An 11804-nucleotide genomic window follows, 5' to 3' on the forward strand; every position below is an offset into this window, starting at 1 on the left:
TAAATAAAACAGTTAATTATTTTCACTGGATAAAACATTTAATTCTTAGAAAGACTTTTAGTTAGCCAATGTAAGCTCACTTCACAAATGTCCTCATGCTATTACATATAAACTAGCCATTTCATGTAGCAAAAACAATCGTGATTTGATTATAATGCAGCCTTCTCAAATGTTTGAAACTGAGACTTTCTATTCCTAAATTAGTATTTGTATGGGTGTGTATTAGCCATAACCATATGACAACCTAGAGATAGTGAATTTTAATTTCATATTTCATAATATGAATGCATAAATTGTTGGCTGATAATACAAAAAAAATTAGTATCCTTGATATCTTTTATAGTGATGACACCACATTTGTTTTCATGACAAAGAAGATCATTTCTAACAGTTGCTAATATGTTCTACTATCTCTGTATTGTCAACTTTCTTTCGTTCAAAGTAATATTAACTGATTACTGTTTATAATAATGGAACCCCTGTGTGGTACACAAAGTTAGCATGCTCAGTCGCTAACCAAAGATTAGAGGTTTGAGTTTACTCAGAAGAACCACAAAATAAAGGTCTGGTGATATGCTTTTGAAAAATCAGCCAAGGAAGAGCCAATGAAACACCATTCTACTCTGACGCACGTTGAGTCTCTATATGTCAGAATCGACTCCGGGGCAACTGGTTTTATTCACAGCAATAAGGGAAGAAGTATCACATCAGGGACATACTGCTTTTAAGCATATCTACTTCTTTACTGCCTTTCTTAATTTTTTCAGTAATATTAATCACTGTAACTGACTGGAGACAAAGCTTGGGATGTATTATTTGATTTAGAAAACTTCACAATGTTTCCAAATTAACTGATAGCAATGAAATTATCTGGGTTTTATTTAATTTTGATTTTCCATATGTGAGTTTTCCTTTGATGGTGTTGTATGAGTTTTCAAGGAGTCCTAGTAGTACTGTTGGATAAGCATTGTGCTGCCAACTGTAAGGTCAGTGGTCGAAACCCACCAACCAGTCAGAGTTGGGAGAAACATGAGGCTGTCTGCCCCCATAAAGATTTACTGTCTCTGAAACCCTACACTGGGTTGTTATAAACTGGAATCACCTTATTGACAGAAAGTGGGCTTGAGTCTTTGTCACTTTAGCACTTGGTCCAGAGAAGAGTCATTCTAAGTCTGCCCATGTGGAGATTCTCATTGTGTGGGGAAAACAAACTAACCACTTGTCACTGAGTAGAGTCAGTTCTGACCCATGATGACCCCGTGTGTTTTAGATTAGAACTGTTCACAGGGATTTTAATGGCTTTCAGAAGTAGGCCAGGGGCCTGGGGGTAGATTCGAACCTTCAGCCTTCCCGTTTGTAGTTGAGTTCTTAGCCATTTGTGCCACGTAATCCTAGTGTGACACTCGAGAATAAGCACTGGACTGCAAGGTCAATTTGAACTGTAAGGTCGGTGGTTCAAACTCACCAGCTGCTCCTCGGAAACCCTATACAGGGTCACTATGAGTTGATACCGACTCCGTGGCACTTAAAATAACAGCAACAACAGGTAGTATCAAAAATGGAAACAGCTTGGGCTGCAAGTCTAACCATATGTTAACTGGGCCCTAGCAGCCATTCTACAGATTAAACATGCAAAGTGAGACTACAGTAGCCAAAGTTTACATGACTTAAGTCAACTCTCCATCTCAATCTTCCCTTGCTTTTATTTTCACCAACTTGCAAGTACACAAATGTAAATGACTTCCTTTGCTCTTCCACTCCACAACGTTTAATCAGGTCAATGTTCCCAAGTACCCCATGAATTTACCAAATTTACTACACATGCAAGGTTTCACAAACATGACTCATTCCATTATGGGAACAAACATGGAGGGCCAGAACCTGAAAACAGGACCAATCAATTAGGGTGTGACTGGAACGTGAAGGAAGATGCGCACACACACACACACACACACACACACACACACACACACCCAAAAAAGTAAATGTAGGCAGTGGAGCGGAACCAAGTATGAGGGGAATGTGTTGACCAGCAGTCAGTAGAAATCTCAGCAGAAAGACAGAGGAGCAGCAAATGTTAACAGGCAGATGCCCTGGCAGACAGTCAGAACCTACTGGTTCAGAAGTTGTGCATCAGCAAACAGGGAAATTTTCATGCCAGCAAGCAAAGACCCCATCTACGTCAAGGGGATTGAGCCACTCCCTACAGAGGCTCAAGGAGCAAACTCCCTTAGAAAAGCAAGATCAAGAAGAGAACAGCAGAAGTCAAGTTCCAGAGAAATTTCTCTAGACCATAATGTCCAAAGTTACAAATGTTAAGATTAGGAAAATCTGTGGTTTCCAAATTAAATAACATGCTAAATGCTAGGCTGAGGAGTTTTCACTTTCTTCTGGGGGCATGTCAGCCAAGGAAGATTTTGATGTGCACAAAGTAAGAAGGACCAACAGGAGGAGTTTTGAAGTAAGAACTGGATTTGAATTCTGACTCCCCCATTTGACAGTTATGTAATCATGAAGAAATGACTTCAGCTGCATAAGCCTCAGTTTCCTTATCTGTCTAGTTACCTCCTAAAGTGGTCATGAGTATTCTGTAATATGGGAGTGACCTAAATTTAGCTGGGGTCACCCTGCCCTTTGAGGTTTAAATAGAATAGACTAGCTTCCTTCCCCATGAGCACTGGGTAACTTTTTTCCCCCTTGTAATCCTTCTGAGGATTCCTGAGGTAGGAAAAGACAGGGAACGCTTCTGGAATCCTGAATGACATCAGTTTCTGGATCATCATATCTTCCCACACATGTAATTCTTTTCTCTGAAATTTGACAGTCTTTAGGAAAAGATTCCTTCCCCCTCAAAGGACCACCAACACAAGGTACATTCACAATTACCTGTGAGATCTTAGGAAACTGTAAGAGGTTCTACAGTAGCAACACATACAACTCAAAAACCAGTATTAGCCATCCTCTGACTATACTACTAAGACATATCCCAATCACCTTCCCCTGCAGTTTCCATGTGGACTTGGCCCCCTCCTTTCTATTCTTCTCTCTCACACCCCAACCCCAAATTCCCGTAACGTCTCATTCTAACAATATGTTATTGTTGTTAAGTACCATGGAGTTGGTTCTAACTCATAGTGACCCTGCACAGGGTTTCCGAGGCTGCAAATCTTTACAGAAGCAGAAAGCCTCATCTTTCTCCCACAGAACAGCTGGTAGTTTCAAACTGCCGACCTTGAGGTTAGCAGCCTGATTCATAAACACTACACTGCCATAGCCCCTTTCTAACAATATGGGTATCCCTTTTTGTTTCATAATCTCCTTCCAGATTGTACCCTAGAGGTCTGATCTTCTAATCTACTCTGGGCAGCAAGTCAGTAGAGCCAAGATGATAGACTAGAACTTGAAGTCAAAGGAAATGCACTGTAACGCTAGTCTGGAAAACAAACAAACAAAATCTAGGACTTTTACTGTAAGATTGTGTGATGTCTGTTTTAACATAAGGATTTAATGTCAGGATTGAATATGTATGTGTGTTTGTCTATGATCTAGAGAGTGAAAGTTCTAAGAGAAAACTTTCTAGTCATGTAAATACTTCAGACAATCCCCAATTTATGACTTAAGACACATACAGAGTAGATTTTCCCGGTGTGCTCCTTGGTTCTGTGACTGTCACAGTAACTGCTGGGGTGATCTGACAGTGTGGGATAGTGCTGAGCCAAGGAATGTTGTTGTTGGTAAGTGCTGCTGAGTCGGTTCCGACTCATAGAGACCCTGTATAGGGTTTTCAACGAGTGGCTGGTGAGCTTGAACTGCTGACCTGATGGTTCAAACCAACTTTGCAGTCCAGCACATTAACCCACAGCACCACACCTCTTCAACTGGAGGGCTCAGAATTTATCCCTAACATTCTATTGATGTTGTGTGCCATGGAGTCAGTTCTGACTGTTAACAATCCTGTTTAGGGTTTCCAAGAGTGATTGTTGGGTTTGAACTGCTGACTTAGCAGCTACCAGTTCAGTGCTTATCCTATAGTGCCACATCTTCTTTAATTTTAATATGACAGTCCCAACTTTGAGCAAGTATATCTCTTATTTAAACGTTTTCTTTCTAGCTCTGACAAAAGTTGCTACTCAGCAATTTTTAAAGAGATGGCCCAATGTCCTTTTCTTACATCTAAACACCATTAAATACGTATATGGGAAACATCCTTCAATAGCGTTGGTTGTAAAAATTCAGTGTTTTAGATTAATGAAAAATTGTATCTCAGTTTTTAAGATCCAAAGTTAGGTTTACAGTATTGGTTTGCATATGATCTTTGGTTAAAATTTTAAATAATAGAAAACTAAATGCCTTCTGTTGCTAAGAGAGCTTTAGTGATAGTTCCATTTTTCTATAAATGAAATGCTTCCTCTGAGTGTATCTAGGCATTATGAGGGTTAAATTTAATTTCTTTTTATCTTCTTTGGTCTTTCAAATTTTCTAGATGACTGTGATTCAAATGCACAACTGTGTTTATTTATGTCTGCTTTCACACTTAGGCTAATACATACATACATATATATGTATGTATTATTATATAACAATATACATATATATTGTTGTTATGTGCCGTGGAGTCAGTTCCAACTCATAGCGACCCTGTACAGGGTTTCCGAGGCTGTAAATCTTTACGGGAGCAGAAAGCCTCATCTTTCTCCCACGGAACAGCTGGTAATTTCGAACTGCTGACCCTGAGGTTTGTAGCCCGATTCGTAACCACCACGCTACCAGAGTCGATTCCAACCCATAGCGACCCTGTATAGGGTTTCCAAGGAGTAGCTGGTGAGCTTGAACCACTGACCTTGAAGTTCAAACAACTTTGCAAAAGTCCTCACCACTGGACCAATAAACGACATTCTTATCAACGGAGAAAAGATTGAAGTTGTCAAGGACTTCATTCTTCTTGGATCAACTATCAACACTCACGCAAGCATCAGTCAAGAGATAAAACGACATATTGCATTAAATAAATCTACTGCACAAGACCTTTTTAAAGTGTTGAAGAGCAAACATGTCAGTTTGAGGACTAAGGTGCACCTGACCCAAGCCATGGTATTTTCAATAACCTCATATGCACACAAAAGCTGGACAGTGAATAAGGAAGACCATAGAAAAATTGATGCCTTTGAGTTATGGTGTTGGAGGAGAATATTGAAAGTGCCATGGGCTGCCAAAAGAACCAATAGATCCATTTTGGAAGAAGTGCAGCCAGAGTGCTCCTTAGAGACCAAGATGGCCAAACTTCGTCTCTCATACTTTGGACATATTGTCAGGAGGGACCAGTCACTGGAGAAGGCTATCATGTTTGGTAAGGTGGAGGGTCAGAGATAAGAGGAAGACCCCCAGCAAGATGGATTGGCCAAGTGGCAGCATTGATGGACTCAAGCGTGGCAACAATAGTGAGGTTGGCCCAGGATTGGGCAGTTTTTCATTCTGCTGTGCATAAGGTTGCTATGGGTCGATACAGACTAGATGGCACCTAACAACAATTTACTCTGTTAATCTAGATTCCATCCCATAAATCATAATGCACATAACTTATTATCCTTCCATTTACATGGTAAAAATAATAGTAACCAGGTGATTTTTTTTTTTTTATCACTCTGCAGCCATCACAAAATAATTAGTGTATCCGTAATCAGAAATAGTCCAGTATAGGTACACTTAAGGTTCTTAGTTGAATAGACCCAGAAAAATGTGTGATTTCCAAAAAAAAAAACTTGCTTGCTGCTAAAACTAACAGTAATGCCAAATCTTTTCAAAATTTTTGCATTGCAAGTAGTAAAACTACAATGACTTAGACTAGAAATATGAAACTCATTTCAAGTAGCTGGCTCATTCTTATCTGAGTTACCCTCCCCACTTTGCTCTATGCATCATCCACATGAATACTGCAAAAAGAAACACTTAACAAGCCTTGATGAATATAGCAATTATAACACAAAAGAAATCATTAATACATCAGAACAGAAGAGTATGGTCTGTTAGCAGCTAATTAGGCTTCTTCTGTAATTATCCTCCATTTGAGAAATTTTCTTAATGTAAAAATGATCAAACAAATCATGAGTATTCACTTAGTTTAATTAGGTAGCAGCATGAAGGCACATTTCGCTTCATCTGCTATATATATTATATACATATGTATATATATATATTTCTAATAATCTTTATAGAAAAGCTGAATATTTTAAAACTTTTATAGCATCTACATCATAAAACCTTTCCTAAACACCTTTATCTCTTATCCCCACATGAACCTCTCAGATGTTCAACATTGTGCTCCATTGGATGTGCCTGTGTAGTCACTGAAAGAGGAAAGATTAGGAAAGCCTTATGTAGCAGGGATTAGAGCCCAAGTGGATAGAGGGAGAGAGAGAGTGGGAGAAGAAGTGGGAGAGGACAGAGAAGGAAACAGGGAAATAAGAGGGAGGGGACTGAGAAGGAGAGAGGGAGGGAGAAAGAAAATAAGACATTGAGGATGAAAGGGAAGAGAAAAGAAGAGAATAAAGAATAGTAGAAATGGAAATAAAGAAAAAAAGGAGAAATAAGGAAGGCAAGGGTGAATGGATGGTTAGAATGGAGACAAGTGGGCACTCAGATGGTTTTGGCTCTAGATCATGCACTGGAGATTTACACCTGAGCTCTCTATATTAGAGGCAATCTTCAGATTAAAATGAATTCTCTTCCTAAATCTGTCTTTCAGTTAAGTTTGTAAGTCAGAACAGTAAGGTACTGTTCATACCTAATGTCAGTTAATCAAATATATGCTTTAGTATATAGTGTGCCTTTCTATGCAGAAAAAAAAAACATTTAAAGAAGCACTTCTAGATACACTAAACACCTGCAGGGTAGGCACTGGCCTGCAAACCACAAGGTTGGTGGTTCAAGTCCACCAGCCGCTCCGTGGGAGAAAGATGAGACCTTCTGCTCCCGCAAAGATTTACAGCCTCAGAAACTCGATAGCCTTTAATAACAACAAAAAATTTTGATATGCAGCACAAAGTAACACCCATTTAGAAGTATGTAACTCAAATTTCTAATAGGCTTTCAAAGAGAGGTTGGCTTGTAATTATGGTTGGTTAGGCATATCAGATGTCTACAACTAGGGGACTAACTTATTTTATTTTTAAAAATCAAGAGAACTTAGTTGGAAACACTCAACAATCCATTAGGAATATACTCTGCGGCGGGGGGGAGGGGGGAAGAATTTAAAATATATTGTTATGTATTTAATTGTGCTCCCCACTCCCAAAAAATATGTGTTAGAATCCTAAGGCTTATACCTATGGATGGAATCCTATTTGAAACCAAGATTCTCTTTGTTATGTTAATGCGACCCTATCTGTCTAGTTGCTATCCTTATTAAGTGTCCTGGACTTGGTTCTAACTCACAGAGACCCTGTACAGGGTTTCCAAGGAGCAACTGGTGGTTTGAACTGTGGACTTTATAATTAGCAGTCCAGTGCTTGTGACTTGTAAGGTATAAGGAGCAGCGTAGACATTGTTGTTGTTGTTAAGTGCTATCAAGTCAGTTCTGACTCATTGCGACCCTGTACAGGGTTTCCAAGAAGCAGTTTGAACTGCTGTAGTTTGAATGGTGAACTTGTGGTCAGCAGTCCAGTGCTTATTCTACAGAGCCACAGCAGGATTCCAGCATAGACAATGGAGACAAGCAAATACAGCCTAGAGGAGACAGATGTCTCCTAGGAAGTCAGGATTCTCCCTCAAGCCTACAGTGAGAGCCTTTCCCTAGAACCGGTGTCCTGAATTCAAACTTATAACCTCCTAAATGATCAGAAAATAAACCACTGTTCTTAAAAGCCACTCACTTGTAGTATTTCTGTTAAACAGCACTAGGTAACAGGATTTTTGTTGTTGTTATTTTTAAAAAATCATCCTATCTTCGGGAAAAAACACCCAAGAGAGAGGACTAACTTCTACCTATAATTTTCAAAACCAGAAAATTCCTCCAACTTCATTTTTCAAAAATGGCACCTACCATCCCTCCCACAGTGCTTTCTGCTTCATAGCTGGGCCTGATAATTCATTGCAGTGGCCACACAGAGCTCAGACGCTACACTCATACTCACAGCTGTGGGGTTTATAAGGGAGTTACCAGGATACAGTGCAGAATCAGAAAATGCTCAGGGCACGGTTTCTATCTGCTAGGACAGTTTCTCTTCTGTTGTGCCCACAGGCAGGCCTCTCTCTCTGGACCTTGGTTTGGTCTCTACCCTACTCCAGTATTGACACAAAACTCTTTTATGGCTTCTGATAAATGCTCACAGGACACAGCACTCAGCCAGAAGCCAGAAGGCACTTAGCTCCCTTGTGAAGAGAGGCAATTTACTGGTGTGGCGCTGTGGGTTAATGTGCCAGACTGCAAAGCCATTTGAACTGCAAACTCTGGTTCAAATTCACCAGCTGCTCCTTGGAAACCCTACATGGGGTCTCTATGGGTCAGAGTCGACTTGACTGCACTCAACAACAACAATTAAGCACTTAGGCTTGCTGATTCATGGAGCTAAGGCCAAGCATCTTCCAACTGAGGCTCATAGTCGAGTGGAGTGTCCTTTGAGCATTTATCAGCAGTGCTAAAAGAGTTTTGTAATATTGATGGAGTAGGCCAGAGGTCAGTGGGCCCACAGTTGAGAGCTCAGGAACCAGAGGCAGGCCTGCCTGGAGGCATGGCTAAGAAGAGGCTGCCCTGATTGGAGGAGTTATGTCCTGAGCGTTTCTGACCCTGAATTGTAATTTTGTGACACAAATTGGCAGAGGAACAACAGCAACAAAACCAAGTGTCAGACCACCAGACACAGAACAAGCCAAGCCGAGTAACTTTCAGCAGGAGGCTTGCTTCCAGAATGGGGTGCTTCCATTCACTTAATTGGGATAGTTAGATTTGCTGATGCACAGAGCTCTGTCCAAAAGCACTCAACTTGATTTGCTCCATGACTGGGAAACCCGCTGCCCTGTCACATGCTCTGGCTCTTGGTTCTGCTGCTGCTGTACTACTTCTCTAGGGCCACAGCTTTCTGTCCCTGGGTCACAGAGAGTCAATATGCAGGGCTCTCAGGGTCCAACCAAAGTCCTCCACTTCTAGCCCTTCTTCTCTTCATAAGCTGATCCTCTGTTCCTGTTTCTGACATGACTCATCTTATACATGGTAGCGGTCCAAGATTTCACAACTGAGCCTGTTACCAATCACATAACTGAATCACATAATAAATCAGCATCTCCCCCTATCTTCCCTTACGCAGGACCATTAGGAAAAAGTCATTTGCTTAGAGTTTACAGAGGCTATGACTAGAGGAGACATTAAAGAATCCACTGCACTTCATTGAATAATAATAATTTTTCCCTTTTTCAGTAATTAAGGAACATTTGGCCCACCCATTTGGACAGAATCAATCTTGTTTCCCAAGATTGCAAGTCCTTTCTGGGAAATGTGATCCTGAATCACCAGTCCACTGTCAGGAGGGTGGGAGGCAACTACTCCTCAGTGCTGGCAAACAGCATGGTGTGCACACTCGATTTAGGGGGCTCAGAACAGCCATCCATGTGGACATGCTGACCAGACCATAACTGGGGTTTGTTTTAGGAGACAACACGCCCCACTCAACTTATTCTCTGATTTGCATCAATGGCATAAAGAAAAAACAGCAGTGTTTTCTATTAGTTGTAGCTTATGGTCTTCAAACCAATCCCACTGCCGTCTAGAAGATTCCAACTTATGGCAACCTATGATGCAGAGTGGGATGCTCCACAGGTTTCCCAGACTGTCACTCCTTACTGAAGCAGGCTGCCCCATCTTTCTCCTGCAGAGCAGCTGGTAGGTTTGAACAGCTGGATTTTCAGTTAGCAACTCAATGCTTAACCTACAGTTGAATTTAGGCACCTAAGTTTTTAATCAGTACAGTTAATTTGACATTTTGATTATCTTTTTATAAACCATGGTTGGAAAGGCTATGCTGGATCAGAACTTCCCCAAGCTTTGTGTAAAATGACCCCAAAATATTTCAACTGCATATGGTGGCACCCTGCTTCAAGCGCTTCACTACCATAGTACAGTGAATTACTTCATGTGACTTTGTAACAAAACATAAGACTTTTCTTCCCTGATGGACTTGAATTTAAAAAAGTGGGAAAAGATGCTGATAGGCTTATGTGATTCAGTTATGAGTGATTGTTAACAGGGTTAATTGTGAAAACATGCAATTCTAATATGAATGCATAGTGAACCAGCTCAGAAGCAAAGGGTGGATCTCACTACATCAAAGAAGAGTTAGGACTAGAGTGTCTTCTTGGGACCCTGAGATCCCTGCACATTGAACCTTCTGTAGCCAGAGAAAGAAAGCTGTGGCACTGGAGAATACCAGAGGAACGACAGAAGCAGAACCAAGAACCAGAGCACCAGAAAGTGGAACGCTTCATAGCCCACAGACCAAGTACAACTGAGTGGTTTGCGGCAGGAGGCTTGCTTGTGGAGTGGGGAACTTAATTGAGAAGCTAGATTTGCTGATTCACAGAGTTAAAACCAAGTGCCTTCAGGCTGAGGCTTATCATGGAATGGAGTGTCCTTCGGACATTTATCAGCAGCCCTAAACGAGTTTTGTAACACTGTTGGAACAGGACAGGTGCCAAGGGGTCTGTGGTTGAGATTCCAAGACCAAAGAGAGGCCTGCTTCCACGTATGGTTGAGGAGAGGCTGTCGTGACTGAAGAACTATGCCCTGAGCATTTCTGATGCTGACTTGTAACCTGTAACTTCCCTAATAAACCCCGTAAATGTGGGTACAGTATCTGAGTTCTGTGTGGCTGTTGCAATGCATCATTTAACCCAGCTGAGAAGACAGTGCTATGGGAAGGACGGTTGGTGCCATTATTAGTAATAAATATGACCTTAGCCTCCTCAGGCCTTGGACTGACCCTGAGACTGATCCTCCTCCTCCCACTTGTGAAGTAATAGGAGGTCAGATGCCACCAACATGACATTTTTACAGCTGCTAACCAAAACATCCTGGCGTGGCGCTGTGGGCTAATGCATTAGACTGCAAAGTCATTTGAACCTCACCAGCTGCTCTTTGGAAACCCTGTACAGGATCGCTATGGGTCAGAACCGACTCAATGGCACTTAACAACAACAACCAAAAAGTAGGCAACTCAAACCCAACCACCATGCCAGATTGAACTATAAAAGCCAATCATCCCTACTACATTTCATATCTTCTTCTTAGTTTTTATCCCAACTCTTTTTATACATCTGAGGTGAAAGACAAGTTTCAAAAATAGTTCACAATGTTTTCTACCATCAAACGTAATGTCTGGTAAAACTAATACTGATGAATAATCAAGGAAGTATGCTCAAATATACAGACTGAAATGATGTCTGCACACCATTGATTCAAGTTTTCTAAAGGGAACATTTGGGGACTGTGGTGTAGTTGATGTTCATCTGGCAAGTATGGATAAGGCTGTGTTGGTCATGCAAACACTGAATGCTTCTGAACTAGTTGATGAATAGCTTTTGTTCTGAGGCCCCTTGGAGTCCTTGGGTAGTGCAGACGGTTAATGTGCTCTGCTGCTTGGAGGTTGAAGTCTACCCAGGGTCCCTCAGAAGTAAGGCCTGGAGACCTGCTTTCAGAGAAATCAGTCTTTGAAAACCCTAAGAAGAACTGTTGTACCGTGACATGCATGAAGTCCCTATGAATCAGAACTGTTGTACCGTGACATGCATGAAGTCCCTATGAATCAGAACTGTTGTAC

The sequence above is a fragment of the Chrysochloris asiatica genome, unplaced genomic scaffold, assembly GCF_000296735.1.
Source record: "Chrysochloris asiatica unplaced genomic scaffold, ChrAsi1.0 scaffold00032, whole genome shotgun sequence".
NCBI lineage: Eukaryota > Metazoa > Chordata > Mammalia > Afrosoricida > Chrysochloridae > Chrysochloris > Chrysochloris asiatica.